Source organism: Triturus cristatus, chromosome 9, assembly GCF_964204655.1.
Source record: "Triturus cristatus chromosome 9, aTriCri1.1, whole genome shotgun sequence".
Lineage (NCBI taxonomy): Eukaryota > Metazoa > Chordata > Amphibia > Caudata > Salamandridae > Triturus > Triturus cristatus.
The window spans coordinates 33,523,331-33,543,242 of NC_140592.1; the positions used below are offsets into that span (position 1 = coordinate 33,523,331).

Genomic DNA, 19,912 nt, shown 5'->3' on the forward strand with positions numbered 1-19,912 from the left:
CATGGTGGCGGTTTCTTTTGGGGGGATGACTGGCTGTGGTTAGCACTGGTTCTTTGGATAAGATTGAGAGGCGTTTGGTAAGGTCTGTCAGGTTCGGTTGAAGTTTTTGTAAATGGCAGTGATTTTTGTTGCTGAAGAATTGAGAGCGAGTGTTGCGTAGCTCCTGCGAGGGGAGTATTGTTTTGGAGACGGCTACTGGTGAGGTGAAATCTTTAACCATGGCAAAGGAGTGATAGCATTTTTATCTTGCACATGTGCTTTTCCACCTAGGAAATAGTCCACTTCAGCATCCGGCGTGATGGGGCGATCTGTTTACATTTCATGTGTCTTTTTGGGTCATGTTTTTTCAGACATGTAGACAGCCTGTAAACAGCAGTATTTTACTTTTATTACTTTTACTTATTTAATAGCTCTTGGGTATTTTACCAGAAAAGAAGAACCTATTGACTTTGCCAGTTCGTGTGGTTTTTTGCACTTGAAGTGTTGACGGTGGACTGCAAATTTTTACAAAAAGGGAGCTGAACAGTTGAGTGGAACAGAAGATCTCTGCGTAGATTGAGTCCACAAGATCCAGCATTACTGCAGACAGCACTTCTGTGGTGTTGGGGATACGGAGGCAGCTTTCTGTGGTGTTGGGGATACGGAGGCAGCTTTCTACTCCCTGGCCCGCATTGCATAGTCTAGGTGACCTGGTGGCGCAGCACGCTCCATTGATTGATTGAGTTGAATAAGCTTTTAGAGCCCCATAAATTGAATCCGGAATTCGGTTAGCGCAGGACAAACTGTTCTCCACCTTTTGAGTCTCTTGCAAATCATACTGCTTTAAGCCTCGACAGAACCAGCTGCAGTGAATGGGTAACTTATTTGTTTCTGCCTTAAATTGATTTTCTATGCTAGTCAGATCCATCATATCCGCATTAACTCGTTGCAGTGCAAATTTTCACCGTTCTTTATTGCTGCAGTATGGGACTGGATTGATTTGACCAACTCTACTATGGTGCCTATACATTTTTTAGCTTTCTAGCTATGCAGCTGTGCATTGCTTTAATACAATGAGGGAGACGCCCTATAATTTCTTAATTTAGTAAATGATTTAGTTTTATCTACAAATGAGAACCATTCCACTTGTGTAACTGTATATGCAGGACACTGGATTTCCTGCGCAGCCGCATTTAAGTGTAAATTTGTAGTTGAAACTCCCTCATGATCTAAAGGCTGCTCAATTTGGAGATTTCAACAATACAAGTGATTGTAGCTCACATTGGCCAAAGGTGTTTTAAATCCAGCATATGGGTATCGGAGCCACACCATGCACTTTTAGCTGTTGATTCAAGCAGTAAGGAGATGCCAATCTTGCACAGATAATGATTCAAATGGAGTAAAAAAAAAAATTATTTGTCTGTCATGAAAATGCACAAAATCATGTATACCTCACATGCTGCTCTTAAAACAGGAATTCCCCAAACCCTTTTTCAAAGGAGCATTTATTTTAAGAGGGCACTTGATAGAAAAATATAAGAAAATGCTATTCACTTTTTATCACATCTGAGGCCTTGAATTCTAAAGTGCACACTTACATAATACATGTTAAGTACTAGTTTGTCCTCCGGTCTTTTTCTTAATACGAAGGTGTTCTACAATCATAGGTTGGAGAAGGTGAACTTGAAACTCAAGGTTTTCTGGTGAGTGCAACGTGGTATGTCTTGAGCAAAATATTTTAGTCTGGGATTTAGGATGGGGATGGAGGACACAAATTTGCATTTCATCTCAATAATAAGCCACATGATTTGGATTTTAATACAGAATGATTTGATACTCCATTGATTCTTCATACCAGGTGGCTGGAGCACATAAAATTGACTAGTTTATCTGTCAAGACATTTCGGTTGTGTGGCCCTTCAAGTTATATCTTATTGTGTTGGTTGATGCCTACCAAGAAAATGGAATGGAAGTAATGGAATGGAAGTGGTATGGAAGTATATTTATAGAGTGCGAATTGCTGCCCAGAGGCGTCCAAGCGCTAATAGATACTGGAGAGGAACCTAATAAGGTGGCTGAGAGGGACTAGTAGAATGGAATGGAATGGAAGAAAAAACAGTCTAAGTGCAACAGCTGACTTACGTTACACCTTTATCTCGCTGAACAAGTGTCGGACCCCTCTTGTAGGGAGTGGGGCATAGGCCATATAGGAACTACTGGTCCTCCATCCATGATGGTTGAAGTCATTTTCCACTGATATCCCCAGACCCCGCCTCTGCAAATTGAGCTACGCACACCCCTTTCTGCAGTTGACTCTGGGTAGTAAGGGTGAGAAGTCACTGGGTTTCCAGGGAGGTAGTGTGTGTTGCGTTTGGAGAGGTAAAGGCTTAGTACTTATCAACCAACAGACAGAATAACTTAGCAAGGCCAATGATTATCTTTATGTACAAAAAATATGTTAATCACACAGCTAAATACTGCACAAAACAAGTTGATTAGCAAATATAGAGCGGTACTCCTGGTTACAATCTCCTGTGGGTGCTTTCCCCACTGCTCCCCAGAATTGTCTTCCTCCTGGTTGACCCTATTCCATATAGTCCCCAGTATTTTGTAGCAAAGGCACCAGTGGCTTTATCCTAGTCTCACATGTTCAGATGCGTAATCGGTTTGCTCTTTCTTATGCCCAATATCTGTGTGTGGAAAACGTGTTCAGTCCTCGCACTCAAGTCTTCGGCACCTATTACAGCTTCCCTGTTCCAACCTTTGGTTCTGCAGCATTTGTTGGGGAAAGCCTGGCAGAGCCTGCCTATTTTCCATTTGTAACATAATTTTCTACATTAATGTAGCACAGTTGGTCCTGTCATATCATTTGCCTCATCTTCAGCATTTATGGCCCCCATGGCCAATTGATGAGAGTTGCAGCGGTTCCTTGGCAGATAAACTCTACTTTGGCAGTAACACGGTTGGAGGCAGGACGAGATTGCACAAATGCAACAAGATCACCTGGTAGCGGCAGACTTTCGGTACAGTTCTCAGCAGGAACTGTGGAGCAGTACTGGGAGACCCACTGACCGCCTTGTTTGCTCCTGGCTTCGCTCTCTTAAATAGTTCCCTCTTTCTTGGTGTCTAATGCTGGGAACATAGTTGGCTTCTCCTCCTTGACAGTCTTTTTACCTGCAGGGCCAGCCAGATTTGTTTTCCCTCTCCCTTGGTATTCAGGCCGCCATCAGGGCACAATTCCTCCACTGATGTATTCCAACTCCTGGGATACTGCTCTGTTCACACACAGTCTCTAGAGTAGTCTGCAATGCATGTCCTTCCTTGGTTGTTAAATTTCAAGTGGATCCCACTTTTATACCTGTTTTTCAGACAAGATGTGAATCTACTCTCTCATTCTTTAGAACCGGTTTTGGTTGCTTCCTATTCAAATGTCACTTTTAGGATGCTCTCCGGACAACTTTTGGGTTAAGTGATACTTGTCACACCAGACAGCTGTGGGTCTGGCCCCAAGCAAGGTGTTCGCAAATATGGGTCAAATGCAGTATGAGCTCTATGCACCTGGCTCTTATCAGCCTTCACGAGGAAGTAATTGGCAACAGACAAAAGGGCAGGCTTGACCTAGAATGTCCACCCTCTAGCCACAGGAGTCCAGGCAATATACTTCCACTGTCCTCGTCCACCATCTTGTGCCATGCCAAAGTCTAGACGCTGCCAAGACGGATCCCACTGGCTTCAGACTCACATGTACATGAAGTTCTACTACTAAACTGGTACCACACTCTTGCTTTACACACAAGCACTTGACATGCAGGAAACGGACGCAAGATGCGGGATCTCTTATAACAGCAGAACTTTACACAAGAGTGGTCAGGGAACCACACGCACTGACACAGGAAAAAGGTATGTTCAAATTGCAAATCCCTAAACGCTGAATGCTGCCACCACCGCATAGCACATTAACAAATGATTGATGCATTTTTTTCATAACACACATCAATGTCTGAGAATTTATTTGTATTGAATTTATGGTACCCTTTTCTACCCAGATGACCATTCGAAGTGATGGAGCTCCCGTTCCTGATATATTGTGTAGAACAGGGCTCTCTGTAATGTAATAATTGACGTCCTTTTACCAGAAAGGCTCTGTTAACCTGGATTACGAATTAGGATGTTGTAGTGAATGACACAAGTTGGGATTTTGAGTAGTTTGTTGTTAGCATATATGTATTTGCATCGTAGTAACTGTAAATACACCATCCAGTACTTCCTATGTTTTTCCTGTCCTGTCCGAAATGGTTAGAACAAATATTTAGCTGAATTTTAAAATGACAGTCACAGTTTATCTGCCTGAAATGACCCCTTTAAATGTGCTGCAGTTTACTGTGTACATCCACTGCTCTGTTGTTCTGCTGTTCAAGTTTCTTTTCGGCCCATTACAGCTTACAGCATCCAAGGGTCCTCTCCCTTCAGCCCTTGCTTGGACTGCTGGTTTCTAGTAGACTCAGATGGATGTTTGTGTTTGTATGTTAGTATTGCTCTGGTGGGAAATGGTTTAGTGAGTCTCTTCGTGGTTTGCCACTCTCCCTTTAGAAACTACTAGAGATGACGAGGACTGGAGAAACTGTTCAATGACCTCGTGCTTCTTTTTTGGGGGTCACTTCCATCTGCATTGAACTAGGTGAGCTGGTGGAAGAATAGCAGTCGGTTGTTACTGCTTGGTCTACTTCTCCTCTGCCTCCCAAAACATCTCTGCTTTAGTGACTGACATATTCATTTCTTCATGTGGTTCATGGTGTTTGAAGGCCTCAAACAAAAGTTCACTGAATTTTCTGAATCTGTATTTTGTCATTAAAACGTTCTTCCCTACAAGAGTAAAGTGGTAGAGATACGAAGGTGTCCATGTTGCCTGAATAAATGAAACCTTTTGCTAGATGTTTGCATTGGTGTAGACTGACACACACACCAATGGTATCCTATTTTAAGTAGGCTGTAGTATGCAGTATTGTATAGCTTCTTGGGCAGGAAATTAACCTTATGGCTTCAATTTGAGCTCACTCACTTCGGGTTCTTCAGCATCACTTATTTCCATACAAGATCCTAGATTTCCCTCGGGTACCTGGCTTCAGCTAGGAAAATAGCTGCACCTGTCCCTCTGAAAAACCACAGTGAACATGCCCCTCCTCAAAGGCATCGAAATAGAGCATCTATGCATTGTTTGCACACATCCCACATTATCTTTAAGAGAACCTGAAGCATTTTCACAATTTACCCCACTTTGTGTTCCCCAGGATGTCTACTCTTCAGAAATGTGAGTTTTACTTCGCTCAATTTTCCTCTGTGTATATAAAGCGTTTATGATCCTGTGAAAAAAGGGGATTGAAACCTTTAAAGTAAATTACTATTTACCATTCACCAAAACCTGCGACAGGTGTCCAATTAGGCATACGCTGTGAAATGTAGTTGTGACTGGAAATGTGCTGGTGGTATCAGATTTTACTATAAATTTAGAACCAAATAACAAGGGGGCGGGGGGGGGGAGTTGAATCCTGATCTCTATAGGAGTAGTGCCGGATCCTTACAATTGGCATTTCCCGGACCTGGTTGGAATGATAAGTGGGTAGGATTGGATTCATTCTTGTTGGTCTACCCTCTTCTCCCACTCGTAAGCATAATGCACCACTCTTTTTTTTTTTTCTACCTAATTTTAGTGTCCTGCAGTGTGAAGTGCCCTGTGTCTCTACAGGAGACCAAAGAACATTAATCCAATGAAGTCTACCCGATAAGAGATTAAATTGCTTGAATCTATAGTTGCTTTTAGTGCCTCAAACAAATGTTATGTAAATTGATGTAATATAATTATCATTAGTGAAACTACTCCTGCTTTGTTGTCCTTCAAATCACACCAGGACTCTGGCTTACCTCCTTTTAATTATTGGCTGCTTTCAATATTGTAGTTCCGTCTGCATTCTGAGTAAGAAAAGCTTGAGCAGTCCATGCAGTATCCGTACTTTGGCCTTGCCCTGATATCGTCTCTGCAGAATTGTATGTCTATCTTAGGTTTCCTCACGACTCTTGGGGGCCAGAAACTTTCCACGTATCTCTTTGGAACGTTGGATCTGACCAGTCACCGGATATTAACTCCCGTCTGAATCTCCACTTTTCAATGACATATGTTCACTAGCACGTAATGAACGAGGAATGCGTAAATGCTTAAAGTGTGGAAATCATTTGACTTTTTTTTAATCTTTTACTACTGTTTCAGGCCTATCCACCGAGAAAATAAGTCATCGTATCCAGTGATTAAAGTAAAAAATACTTTACTCGTACAAATCATTCCCGGCTTCAAATTCTTTCAGCTTTTGAATGGGAACCAATGGCGGCTGGGAAATGTTAACACTGCTTAGTGAAAATGAATAAGAGTAAAATTATCCTTATCATTGAAAATGAAAGCTTGAAGTTGTCTTTAAGTTTTTTACTCATAATGTCGGCAAGAGAAAATGTAAACTCGTAAACGTTGTTTTAACACAAACTGCATTACATGTCAACATAGAAACACTATCTCTTAAACGAAGCAACAACAAAAGCGAATTGTTAAAATTGAAATTTGAAAACACCAAAAATGTTCTGTTTAAGCTCCCTGTGGACATGGGTGTATCTTAAAGTGCTTCATGTCCTGCCTATTACCTTTTACAAGGTATAGTTTTTCAACCAACAGATCTTTTTATTCTTTGACTTATTTTAAAGCCCATAAACCTGGTAAACACAATCTCGAAGCATGACTAATGCTTTTGGCCAAGCACTCTTGAATGTCAGAAGCACATGCTCACCTGCCATGTAGCTGAGTTAGCATGTATGCCTGTAAGAGCTTTTGTGCCAGTGTGAGGTCCTCTTTTTGTGCCTTGATGTTTGTCTGTAGTAAACCTTTTACTTTGCTGCACTGGCTTTGTACATATTTGTGCATGAATCCCTGTATCTTTCATGCCTCTATGCCCTCACTCAAAGCCAACTGTTTAGCTTTGTCACTGCTAATTACCTACCGATCTCTGGTAACACCAGACAGTTATGTTTGGAGAAGGCAAAAGGTTTAGGAATTTAGAATCGAACTTATGGAAAATATATTTTTTAATGCAATATTCTAGAGCTCCTTCGACATGTGATTGGAAATCCTTGTCTAATACAAGTGATATCAATTTTAAAATGCTGAGTAGGTATATATATATATATATATATATATATATATATATATATATGTGTATATGTGTGTGTATATATATATATATATATATATATATATATATATTTTTTTTTTTTTTTCTTCTTGTAAATTAATGGTGGTCTTCAGGGTATTTAAATGTAAGGCCCCACATTGGTGATACTGCATACCCTGCTCTGGAAAGCTAAATGTACAGCATTTCTATAAAAATGCACTTTGGAAACCCCCCTGATCACTGCCCAATGTACATTTACATTTCGTGGGTGTAATTTAGTAGGATTGTGGGAATGCGTGATGGTGATTTCATTTTGTTACAATTCTGCCATAGAATCGCCAAGGTTTCTGGCACTAAAACAGCCCTGACGATATGCTCACAGGAGTCCCAGTCTTTTTGAAATATATAACTTTTGTAAGTACTTTACGATTTGCCAGTAATAAGTTTCGGAAAACAATTGAAACTTTTTTTTCCCATACTCAAACGAAATGTGGATTTTAAGCAATAGTGACGAGATCGTCATTTGGTAGCTAGCTCTGAGCAGTACATTTTGTTTTTAGACAAAACTATGCAATTAGTAGCTTTGTGGCAAGAAGAGTCGGAGGAACACATAGACCTATTGGTAGTATGTGTTTTGTATTGATGCTTTGGATTTACAGATTCAAATATGCATTTTCTTTAACTCGAAAATGTCAGGAATTGTGGAATAAATAAATGTATTGTGAATTGTGCAAGAAAGGATGGGAGAGCTCCCATCCCGAATTCAGACTTGACGCTAGTTTCCAGAGAGATGTAGCTTTTGTCTATGATCATGATGATGACAGCTCTCCCGTTTCCCCCAATTTAGTGTTGTCCTGTAAGTTTGGGAAATGGGTCACCTGTCACTCTAAGATGTAACGGGAAGCATTTTTTGTCTCTAACTCTGTCTCTTTGGAAAGCCCTTTCTTGTTCTATGTGGTGGAGAAAAAGCACAATTTTTTTATTTTTAAACAAAACACACTGGTGATTTTAAACCTGGGTACACTTGAAATCTGAGACAAAAATGGATGTTTAGATCTAGCTTGAAAATAAGAGTTATAGCAAAAGAAAATATATTTTCCCTGTTAATTAAAAACCTATTGCTGTTCTTAAATTGTAGGGTGTTCACTTTAATATTATATGCAATTCACGGAAAATAATCGCTCAACTACTTCAACTACTTCAAAATGTAAATATTGAATTTGGAATAGATCTGAGCATCCTTCAACAAAAATACTGTTCGAAAATAAACGCTCACTTTTGCCATCAGTTGGTTTGGATTTGTACAATAAATGCAGTTTTTTTTCCTCAGTCACATTTGTCATTTTATTGCACTGTCACCCTGCTCTGTGTATTTTCCTCAGGTTGTACTTGGCAGTTAATCTCGTCTGTTTTAGTGTTTTCCAGTTTCTGGCAAAGGTTATGTTTGATTTTGCATATTGATAAGCAATCTCCGTTTGAATAGATTTTAAACTTTAACTGCAAGCGTATGGAAGTTGTTTGGAAAATACAAAACTTGTGACAATTGTGAAGCAAATAACATCTTTACTTGATGCGTTGTGTAAAGTAAATATCTTCAAATGTGCTCCACTTAATTCTACCCCCAAAATCTTGTTGATTAGCACAGAATCAGAAATTGCACCCTGCTTGAACAATGTAGCACTCTACATAGAATATCACTAAAATTAGGCAGATGAAGTACATTATACTCAATTTATCGCACACTGCCTGTACAACAATGAAAGAATAGTCTGCTTTCAACGTCGTAGAAGTTAATTTAAAAGGTTAATCTTGTGCATGATTATCCATACTACAATAAGAGATTCCGTCGGGAAGCCCCTGTTGTGCAGGCTTGCCATTGGGATTTCCCTTTACACGCTGTAGTAATTACTACTTATTCTTGTGCCTGGTACAGACTTGTCCTTCCAACACCAGCTGGGATCAGTAGTCATTCAACTGAAACCGTTTTAGTAGCTATTTTTATGTTATACCACTTTTGAAAATTATAGATGGGCTTGCAAATATGTTGCTTTTACTTTATTTAGCCTAATGCTTCATAATGATTTCTTCCCCTGTTTTGACAAACTATTGATGACCACTTTTTAATCTAATTTATTGGTAACCTGTGTATCAACCCTTGAAGGGTAATAGGCTGAGATTGCCTGGCTTGGAATTAAACGAATCACCTTATGGTTGTACCATATGTTTTTAAAGAGCTGAACTTGTTTAACTATCTTGTCGACTGGTGAGGAGCCACAGATTGTTCATGGTTGATGAGAGCTCTTGTTCCTAGTTCAGTTCCTGTCCTTAACCTCCTACCTTTAATACCAAATTAGTCATGCTGCCGCATACAACGACTTTAATGCAGAACTAACATTTTTTTTTTCACATCTTAAATTTACAAACAGTATAGTTTTTCATTGTTTCAGTAATGTTTTTGCAAGTTTCTTCCAAATGTGTGTTGCAAGTAAACTCATTTTGTGTTACAAAATAAGTTGTTGTGCAGTGTGAAAGTCAGGATATGGGATAGTGCTTCATCATGCCCGGGATAAGTGAACGGTATACTCTTTAATGGGTTTGTAGATAATGTTTTAGATTTTTTTTTTGCAATTTGATAATGTGAAACTAAAACACTTCCAGTGTTGAATACTCTGCAACTTCATTGTGAAGTGACGAGAGACTTTAGTATTTTTGTATTTAACTGGAAACCCAGTTTTTTAATGAAGTTATCTTTTTTGTTTTATTTAATACTGTAAATGAATTCGTTCTATTAACCTACAATAAACTGGTGCTTTCAACAATCTCCGAGCCTTGCGTCTTATTTATTTGAGGGCATGAAATGGGCTGGGACAAGTGATGGGAAAAAAGCAGTTCTGGCTTAAATTTTAATGTACATTAGTTAGCCAGTAATGTACATTCTCACTGAATTTAAATCCGCAGTCTCTTCTGTGTCTATCACCTACTGGGATTATCATTTGCCCTTCATGCTGTTCTTCCAATCCAATATTTCAGGTGTGTTCTGGCTGCTTTTTCCCAGAACATTCGAAAGATGTTCTGCTACTGTCCTGTGCTTGTTTTTTATGAAGTGGAGAGGTTTAAATTCTGAATATTTTCCACAAATGTAGAGCAAAAAGAATGGACTCTTTCTGTGAATTTGCTTAGAAAAATATTTCTCTACGAGCAGAAGTTTGCTACAATGACCTGTTCTGGCTCATTCACCATAGACTCCCGTAAGCTCCTATGTCTCCTTCGGCTGATCTAGTAAATTTGAAACATTTCAATGTTTATACTTCACTTTGATGTAAAGAGGTTATAAACCATTTATAAACTATTTGTAACTGTTTTTTTTTTGCCAGTTAAGTGAAATTTGCAATTGCTCAAAAGGAGAAACCTAATAGATTCTCTGACAGTTATCTTTAACCCATTGTAGAGTCGGATAACTGGTTTTCTTTCGCTTACGGACATGACAAGAGTATGGTGGTCCTGGGTATGAAGGTTCTACACAGAGATCAAAGCTACTTGATCCCATGTCTTCCAGTCTTTCCAGAGCACTTCAAAAAGCTTATCTGGACTTGAAGTGGTGATGGATAACCAATCCGACACACACATCAACTTCCTCTGTAAGGGTGCCAGGGCACAACATAGAGTTGAGCCTGGTTTTAATCAGTTGACTCTTAATGCCAGACCCATGCTGTATTTATTTCTATTTTTACTTGGGTAAGTGTGCCTCACTTTGAGAAGGTCATGAATAAATTGAGTGTGTCCCACCTACTTCAGAAATAATTCTGCCCTTTGCTTAACCATGCAGGAAAATTTTTTGTTTTGTTGGTATGTTGTGTGTGTGTGTGTGTGTGTGTGTGTGTGTATATGTATATGTATATATATATATGTGTGTGTGTGTGTGTATATATATATATATATATATATATATATATATATCTCCAGTCCAATAAAGGTTTCCAAACTGTAACCCAGAGTGCGGGATTCAGTCATTGCTGTAAAGTTACTCAGTTCTTCTAACCCATGTACAGGCAAAAATGCACATTCTCTAACAAAAACCCACGTTGTTCCAGACTTCGTTCGTGACCTCAATGAAACGAGGGTAGACAGCATTATATTTCTCTTCTCCATCGTAGGTTACAACATTCTGCCCTCATCTTCAGGCAAACTGCGGATCCACCGCGACTCTTCACCATCCCTCAAGATAAAAAGAAGGCATTCACACCATTATGATTTCCTTTAGTAAACTTGAAGAGAACAGAAGCCTTCCTGGATACTAGGACAAGTAAGTTCGGACATTTCTGATGTAATATTTAACTATTAGTAACTTTGTGTGGCACTGTGGATAGTTAAGGAAATGTTATGCTAATTCCATTTATAAAGCCCATCTGAAACTTTATTTTCCTTTTGGTGCTGAAGGATAACCAGAAGACAGTGGTGAGAATGAGCCACACAAATACTGGTTTGGTTAAATATTCAAAATATAAACGTTTCGTTGTTTTCCGTAAGCCATCGTCGTTGAGTTGTGCAAAGAATCAGTGGGGAAGAACTTCAAACAAGGCGTTGAAACAGAAAATGATGGCCTTATGTAGGGGGTATTAAACAGGATTACGAGGCGTAGACCATAAGGAAAGTGGAGAAGACAACAAGGCCACTGTAACTGAAATTGTGGCAACAAAAACAGGATGCTGGTTTCTTGAATAGTTGAACATGCATAAAGGCTTGGTCCGCTATGCACTGGAAGCCACTTGAAAGAGCTCAGACGTGTGGGAATCTTATCCTATAAAGAGCCTACTAACCACATTCTTACAAGCTGTAGTTGGGGAAACGAGTAGGCTGATGGGAACGTCTCTCATTGGCTAAGCTGTTAAAAGTGGTAAGCAGATGGTTGAAATAGGTGGCGTTTGGCACAGATTTGTTGATGCAAGGTTTTCATGCTAGTTCAAGAAACCAAAATATTCACTGTAGTTTGGTGTGTGCCCAAGGCCGGGGTAGAAATTGGAGGGCAGAGGTCACAGAGCCTTACGGCTCACTGCAATTGTTAAAATAGCTCGCACTTCTCCACTTGCTCAATAGCAGTTATATTAAGATTAAATGTTCTAAGAGTGGCAGCCAGATCCTTTCAGCAGGAGAAGGTTTTGTTCAGAAGCTGTAGTGTCCAAAGCAGCAATGAGCTAAATGAGGGGAAGGCATAGTTGACGATTTTGAGTCACATTTGGGACGCCACATGAGAGATCAGTGAGAAGAGTAAGAAGAAAAACACCCAACTGATCATTTGGCACATGGAAATCCATTTCTTGGCTGGATGTCTCTATAGAAGAGGAAGCAGAGAAGGAAGGCTGGAGGGACTAAGACACTCCTTGAACTGTTCTTATTTTATGTATCTGATAGAGACTAATAGCCGCAGATTTTGCAGCGTGAATCTTTCTGGATTCACTATGCTGTGCATTATTCCGCGATCTTGTGGTTGGGTCCGGATTCGTAGTCTTTCCTTTGTGTTTTTTTTTGTAGCCCAGGTGGGCGTCGACGACCACCATTTGGTGCACCTCCCGTGACGTCGTCGTGCTTCCTGCGGAAGTCCCACCTTTGGGGCGCCATCTTCAGATTCTTTTTTCCGCCGTTGGGTCTGTATCGTCATCGGGAAGCTCCAGAATTACACTCGAAGGAAGAAGAAAGAAAAGCGAGTTTCGTCGATAAATACTAGAGGATATCACAAGAAAGGAAGAGATTTCATCAGGAGCGCGAAGAAAGGAGGTTCAGCGCCCTTTTTCTTCGACGACCTTGGAGAATGCGCACTCAGAGGCCCTGAGCGCAATGGACAAGACGCCATTCAAATTCTGCCCAAACTGCCACCACAAGTTCGCGCAGAAGGACCAGCATCCGGTCTGCAACCTCTGCCTACCGGTCGAACACCAGAGTAAGGACTGCAACGCCTGCTCAGCCTTCGCGCCGAAGCCGCTCAGGGTCAGAGATCGGCAGAGAAGAGCCAACGCCAGCATGGATGGCAAGGGTAAGGCCCCGTCGCTCTACGATCTGGGCCTCTCCACGGACGACGAGGACCACGTCGCCGAGACAGCCGAAAACTTCACGGTCGTAGAGACCGACAAGAAAAAAGAAGACGAGGTAAGAGAATCGTCGAGCGCAAAACAGAAAGTACCTCGAAAACACGAGGGTGACTCGAGAAAATCAGAGTCTAAGTCCACGAAGGGAGCCCCGGCGCCGAAAACTTCGACGACCAAAGGGGGAACCATGGACAAGAGGCCGAGCGGATCCTTAGAAAAGGACTCCCTGGTGCCGAAAGACGCCGAAAAGCAAGGGTCGTCGAAGACAACCCAGGAAACGGGCCGATCGACGCTGAAAGAACGGTCGACGTCGACGCAAGTTTCATCAAAGACCCGCGGTCGACGCCGAAAGCATCTCCGAGATGGAGAAAAAGAAGAGGCGGCTCGAGACCGAAATGGAGAACATCCTTCAAAGGAAGAAGGAGTTCGACGCCAAGATGAAGGAATTCAAAATTCCAACGGTTTCATCGGCGGACGTCGTCGAGGTCGAGGACGAATTCGACACCGAAGGACTAACAAGGGATCTCGAAGAGGAAGAAGAGCCCTATTATGATGGTGAAGCCGAGGAAGAAGACCAACAGTCGTTCTACGACTCGGCGCCATCTACCAGCCACGACATCGAATGGCAGGATCTCGACACCGAAAACCCGGAGGAGCCCGTGGACACGTACCCTTCGAGGCCTTCGCCACCCGACGACATCGGGGTGTACAATATGGTGGTCAGGAGCGCAGCAACAGCCTTCGGCGTCAAACTCGACGAGGAGAAGCCGAAAGCCGATTTTCTCCTCGAGACCCTGCTCCCCATCCAGACAAGGAGCCAGTTCCTCCCCATGCTACAAAGTGTGATGAATCAGGGGAGAGAAGCCTTCAAGGAACCAGCGACCTGCCGGTCGATCACGCCCAGGACAGAGAAGAAATATAAGCACTCCTCCCTGGACCCCCCTTACATCAAGGGTAGCGTGACCGCCGACTCCATCATAGCTTCCACGGCCAGGAGAAGGGCCAACGTACCAGCAACTTCGGGCCCACCACCTGATAAGGAGAGCAGGAGGATAGACCTCACAGGAAGAAAGGTCGAGAGAAACGCCGCAATGCACTGGCGCATGGCGAATTCCAATGCACTCCTCAATAGACACCAGTACCAGCACTGGGACAAGATGGGGGAGCTAGTAAAGCACCTCCCCGAAGAATACCGCCAGAGAGCCTCACACCTGATAGACGAAGGCAAGAACATCGCCAACTCGTGTATAAAGACGGCGTTGGACGGGGCAGAGACTTCAGCAAGACTCATGGCCATAGGGGTCACCGAGAGAAGGCATGCATGGCTAAGAATCTCGGGATTCAAACCGGAGGTGCAGAACAACATCCTTGGCACCCCCTTCAACGGAGAGACACTGTTCGGAGCAACAGTGGACGAGAAGCTCACCCAGCTGAAAAAAGAAAACGAAACGGCGAGGTCCATGGGGGCCCTACAGCTGAGGGGAATGAGGCGAGGCAATCCCTCGAGGAGACCCTACGGTAGGGGAGGAAGCCAGCAGGGGCCGTCGCACCAGACGTTCCAGCAGGGTCAGCAGGGTGAAAGTCACGGACAAGGTCAGCAGAAGCAAAACTGGCAGTACCAACCTCGGGGCCAGTCCTTTCGCGGGAGAGGGAACGGACGTGGCCAAAGGAGGAGAGGGGGCGAACAGCCCTCATCAAAGTGACTCAGCACGCAAGAGGACGCCTACCCTCGTCATGCCCCCAAGGGTGAGGCGCAAAAAAGTAACATCAGGGGGAAAAGAATATTCAAAAGCCTACGAGCATACAACACCAGTAGGCGGAAGACTGAGGTTCTACCTTCAGGAGTGGCGGCGTATAACCACAGACAAGTGGATACGGAACATCATGCAGTACGGATACTGCGTAGAGTTGGAGAAAAGACCTCCAAACAGGAAACCAAAGGGAAGACAGAGATCGGCCCAAGAACTGGCACTACTCAGAGAAGAAACACGGAAACTTCTAGAAAAGAGAGCCATAGAGGCAGTGCCGTTCAGAGAACGCAACAAAGGGGTCTACTCAAACTACTTCGTGGTCCCGAAAGTAGACGGAAACCTCAGACCCATCCTGGACCTGCGTTACCTAAACAAGTTCATCAGAACGCAGAAGTTCAAAATGACTTCGCTGCAGGAGGTACTGCCCCAAATAAGAGACGGAGACTTCATGGTCACCGTGGACCTCAAGGATGCCTACCTTCACATCCCAATAAACAGAAGACACAAGGGCCTTCTAAGATTCAACATCGAACAGGAACACTACCAGTTCACAACCCTGGCCTTCGGATTAAAATCGGCACCAAGGGTCTTTACAAAATGCCTGTCGGCGGTCGCGGCCCACCTACGAAGACAGGGAATCCATGTCTACCCCTACTTAGACGACTGGCTGGTCAAGGCAAACTCACGCGAGAAGTGCGAGAGGCACGCAAAACGCGTAACAGACACCCTCACGAATCTGGGGTTCTCGATCCACTGGGGCAAGTCATCGCTGGAACCGGAACAGGTGAAGATTTTCCTGGGGGCGAAAATCCACTCCCTCAACAGTACAGTAGTGCCCAGCGACAGGAGGACAGATGCACTACTGAAGGAGACGCGGCTCTACCAGAAGGGGCGAGCTCTGACAGTGAGGGCTGTGAGCAAGATGATGGGGATGATGGCGTCGTGTATCCAGCTGGTGCCGAATGTACGCCTGCACATGAGACCATTCCAGGAATGGCTACAACAGCAATGGTCACAAGCAAATGGAAGTTGGGAGGATCTAGTGGTTGTTACGCACGCAGTGCAGGAGGAGATAACTTGGTGGAACAGAAACAACATGACAGCAGGGAGAAGCCTGACACCACCAATCCCAACAGTGACCATTACCACGGACGCATCGCAAAAGGGATGGGGAGCGCACATGGACAACCTCAGAGTGAGGGGTCTGTGGGCTCCAGCAGATGCGGTTCGCCATATCAACTACCTCGAGTTGAAAACAATCCTGCTAGCCCTGAAGGCATTCCAGAGGCACCTGTACAACCAGAGGGTGTTGGTTCAAACAGACAACACCACGGCAATGTTCTACATCAACAAACAAGGGGGGACACAGTCGTTCCCTCTCTCCTCTCTAGCTCAGGAGATTTGGAGATGGGCCATACCTCTCATGATAGATCTACTGGCAATTCACCTACCGGGGAAGGACAATGTGGAGGCAGACTGGCTAAGCAGGCAGACCTCGGCATCGCACGAGTGGGAGCCAATGGCCAGGAAACGGAGAAACTCTTCCGGTGATGGGGAACTCCCACAATAGACCTATTTGCAACACGCCACAATGCAAAATGCCAAAGCTTCGCGTCCAGGCAACCAGATCAGCAATCCCAGGGAAATGCCCTATGGATAAGCTGGTCGAGGACATTTGCCTACGCCTTTCCACCGATACCCCTGTTGCACAGAGTGCTCGACAAGTGCAGAACCAGCAACATGACTCTGATCCTAGTGGCTCCGCAGTGGGCGAGGCAGACATGGTTCTCACAAATTCAAGAAATGGCACAAGGCAATCCATACAGGTTCGAGAGGAGGAAGGACCTGCTCTCAATGCAAAACGGAGAGGTCCTGCACCCAGAGCCAGAGACCCTCAACCTGGCGGCATGGCTCCTGAAGACCTAGAGTTCGCACACCTAAGATTGCCTCCGAGCACTATGCGAGTGCTACGGGAGGCAAGGAAACAAACTACACGAAAATGCTACAGCGCAAAATGGAAGAGATTCACTGTGTGGTGCAGGAAAAAGGGCCTGCAAAACAGAATGACAAGAGACTCAACAGTACTGAGGTACCTCACACACCTTCTAAAGAGTAACCTCTGCTCGAGCTCCCTAAGGGTACACCTAGCGGCGATCGTGGCCTACACCAGAGGTGAAAAGGGTGGAAGTTTCTTCACCTCGCAGGTGGTGAAGAGATTCATGGAAGGAGCCAAAAGGATGACCCCCCGAAAAGGTTGCCGCCGCCGGCATGGAATCTGAACGTGGTTCTGACGGAGCTCATGAAGGCACCGTTTGAACCCATTCACAAGGCCACACTGCAGATGTTCACGATGAAAACGGCCTTTCTGGTGGCCATAACCTCACTACGCAGGGTGAGCGAGCTTCAAGCACTAACACTAAAGGAACCCTACATTCAGATTCACAAGGACAGAATAGTCCTGAGAACAGACCCACACTTCATGCCCAAGGTGGTGTCGGCGTTCCACATGAATCAGAGTATTCAGATACCAAGTTTCTTCCAAAACCCGACTTCAAACGCAGAAAAGGCCCTGCACACCCTCGACGCAAGAAGAGCGGTGATGCACTACATTGAGAGAACCAAGGAACTCAGGAAGTCGAAGCAGCTGTTTGTGTCCTTTGCTACTAGCTTCATGGGTAGGCCAGTGACTAAGGGCACCATCGCTAGGTGGATTGCCCTCACTATTCAATTCTGCCACAAACAGGCTGGACAGGAGCTAGCGGAGGGGCCTCAGGCTCACTCCACAAGGAAGAAAGGGGCCACCGTGGCCTTCCTGGCGAACACGCCCATCCAGGACATATGCCTCGCGGCAACTTGGGCATCTGTGCACACGTTCACGAAACACTACTGCGTGGACATTCAGATGAACAAGGAATCACAGGTTGGACAGAAGGTGCTTCAACACATTTTCAACGACCAACGCTCATCTACCACCCAGCCGCCACAAAATTAGGAAAACCGCTACAAAGTCTATGCACAGCATAGTGAATCCAGAAAGATTCACGCTGCAAAACGAATAGTTTCTTACCTGTCGGTGTAGTTTTGCAGCTTGAAGATCTTTCTGGATTCACTAGCGAACCCACCCACCTCCGCCAGGAAGATGAGGCTGGAGGAAGAGGGGGTGAAATGGGAAAGATCAGAAGGAATGAAAAATTAAAGAAAATGGACAAGAAGAATTAATCAATCGCCTAGGGTTAAAAAAAAAAAGAAAAAAGGGAAAAAAGAACCCGAAGATGGCGCCCCCAAAGTGGGGACTTCCGCAGGAAGCACGACGACGTCACGGGAGGTGCACCAAAGGAAAGACTACGAATCCGGACCCAACCACAAGATCGCGGAATAATGCACAGCATAGTGAATCCAGAAAGATCTTCAAGCTGCAAAACTACACCGACAGTTAAGAAACTATTCGTTCCTTAACGTAGAATTATCCCCAGGCGTGAGCCTGGACCTGGAAAACTTTCTTGCCCAGCATCTCTGCACGCCGGGTGGCTGCACCTCGCGACTCCGCCCCGACGTCTTCCGCGGGCGTGACATCAGGGAGGTCACATAAGCCCCACCCCGGCGCGCTGACGTCAGTTTTCTTCTTTTCCGCGTGCAACGCGGATCCGGATCGTTTCCTGGCCTGTTTCAGGCCTTCTTTTTCTGCTTTACGCGTTTTTTCTTGAACAGGGTGCGAATGCCTTCGGGCTTCAAGACGTGCTAGTCTTGCGCGTGCCAGATGTCGGCGATGGACCCTCACCCCATCTGCATGTGGTGTTTGGGGGAGCACCACGACTCCACAGACTGCGAGTCGTGTCAGCAAATGAAGCCGAAGTCCCGGTGGGAGCGCTGGATGAAACTCCTTTCGGCACGCATGTCCAGGTCGGCGTCGGCGCCGCGCCCGTCCCCGCGGAAGGCTTCAAGGCCCGCCGCTTCTGTCTCCGACATCGTCCTCTCTCAGGCTGCAAGGGCGCCGCTCACCTATTGGAAAGTGTCGCAGTTTTTCCCCGGCCTGTTGGGGGTACGGGTTCTCCGCGGGTAGTGCCGCCCAGCATGTCGTCACCCTATCTGCCGGTCCCTGGTGCAGGGCCGACCTGAGCCCAGATGGAGGCAAATGCAGCGGTCTTGCAGGCCTCTTTGGCCTTCCTCTTCTCCTTCTCTACCTGGGATGTCTGCGGATCCCCTGCCGCGTGCGGGAACTTCTGCGGCGGCTCCGGCGCCGACCGGTTCGTCTCCAGGTTCTGAAGATGTGGTGCCATCGGGGTGCGGCCCTTCGGGGTTCCCTCCTTCGGACCATTGTACCTCTGCCTCGCTGCAAACCCCCGCGGGGGTCCCTGTGGTGTCGTGGGAGGTTGCCGGGGCTCGGGCGTGTCTTCGAGTCCCTCTCGGTCCTTTGGGCAGGCGGCGGCCTTGGCCGAGGTGATGCCGCTCAGGCGCCAGCGGCTGCTGGCCCTGGCGGCGCCACAGGGGCCGGCTAAGGGTCAGGGTGTGTCTCCAGGCCCCCATCGTTCCTCCACGCAGGCAGCTGCCTCGTTGGGGGTCGAGTCGACGCCTTTTCGGCACCGTTCCTTAGCCACGACGGCTCCGACCCAGCCCCCTGCGCCGCGCGATGTGGAGGTCGTTCCGGTTTCGCCTTCGGCGCCGGTCTACGTTGACCTGACGCCGGTGGTAGACTCTACGGCGTCGTGCCGGCGTCGGTAGTTGATTCGTCTTCGGACGCCCCTTCTTCTCTGGAGACGGGTCGCCACATCGTGGCTTTTTCCCCGGCGTCCTCTAAGGACGGCTCTTCGCCGTCACCGCACCCGCAGTCTTCGCCGGAGGTGCCTCAGGTTCTCCATTCCTCGTTCCACCATCCCCCTTTTCGGGCTTGTCCTTT

General features: G+C 45.3%; 1 protein-coding gene across 2 annotated transcripts in view; it reads left to right on the plus strand.

The window, feature by feature from the left end:
• The window catches only part of CCDC71 (coiled-coil domain containing 71), a 216,341-nt gene that overhangs the window by 138,609 nt on the left and 57,820 nt on the right, over positions 1-19,912 (plus strand). For both annotated transcript variants that reach the window (XR_014968468.1, XR_014968469.1), the window contains one exon: positions 11,342-11,490. The gene's annotated coding sequence lies outside the window, so the exon portion shown is untranslated. The remainder of the gene's footprint in view (positions 1-11,341; positions 11,491-19,912) is intronic.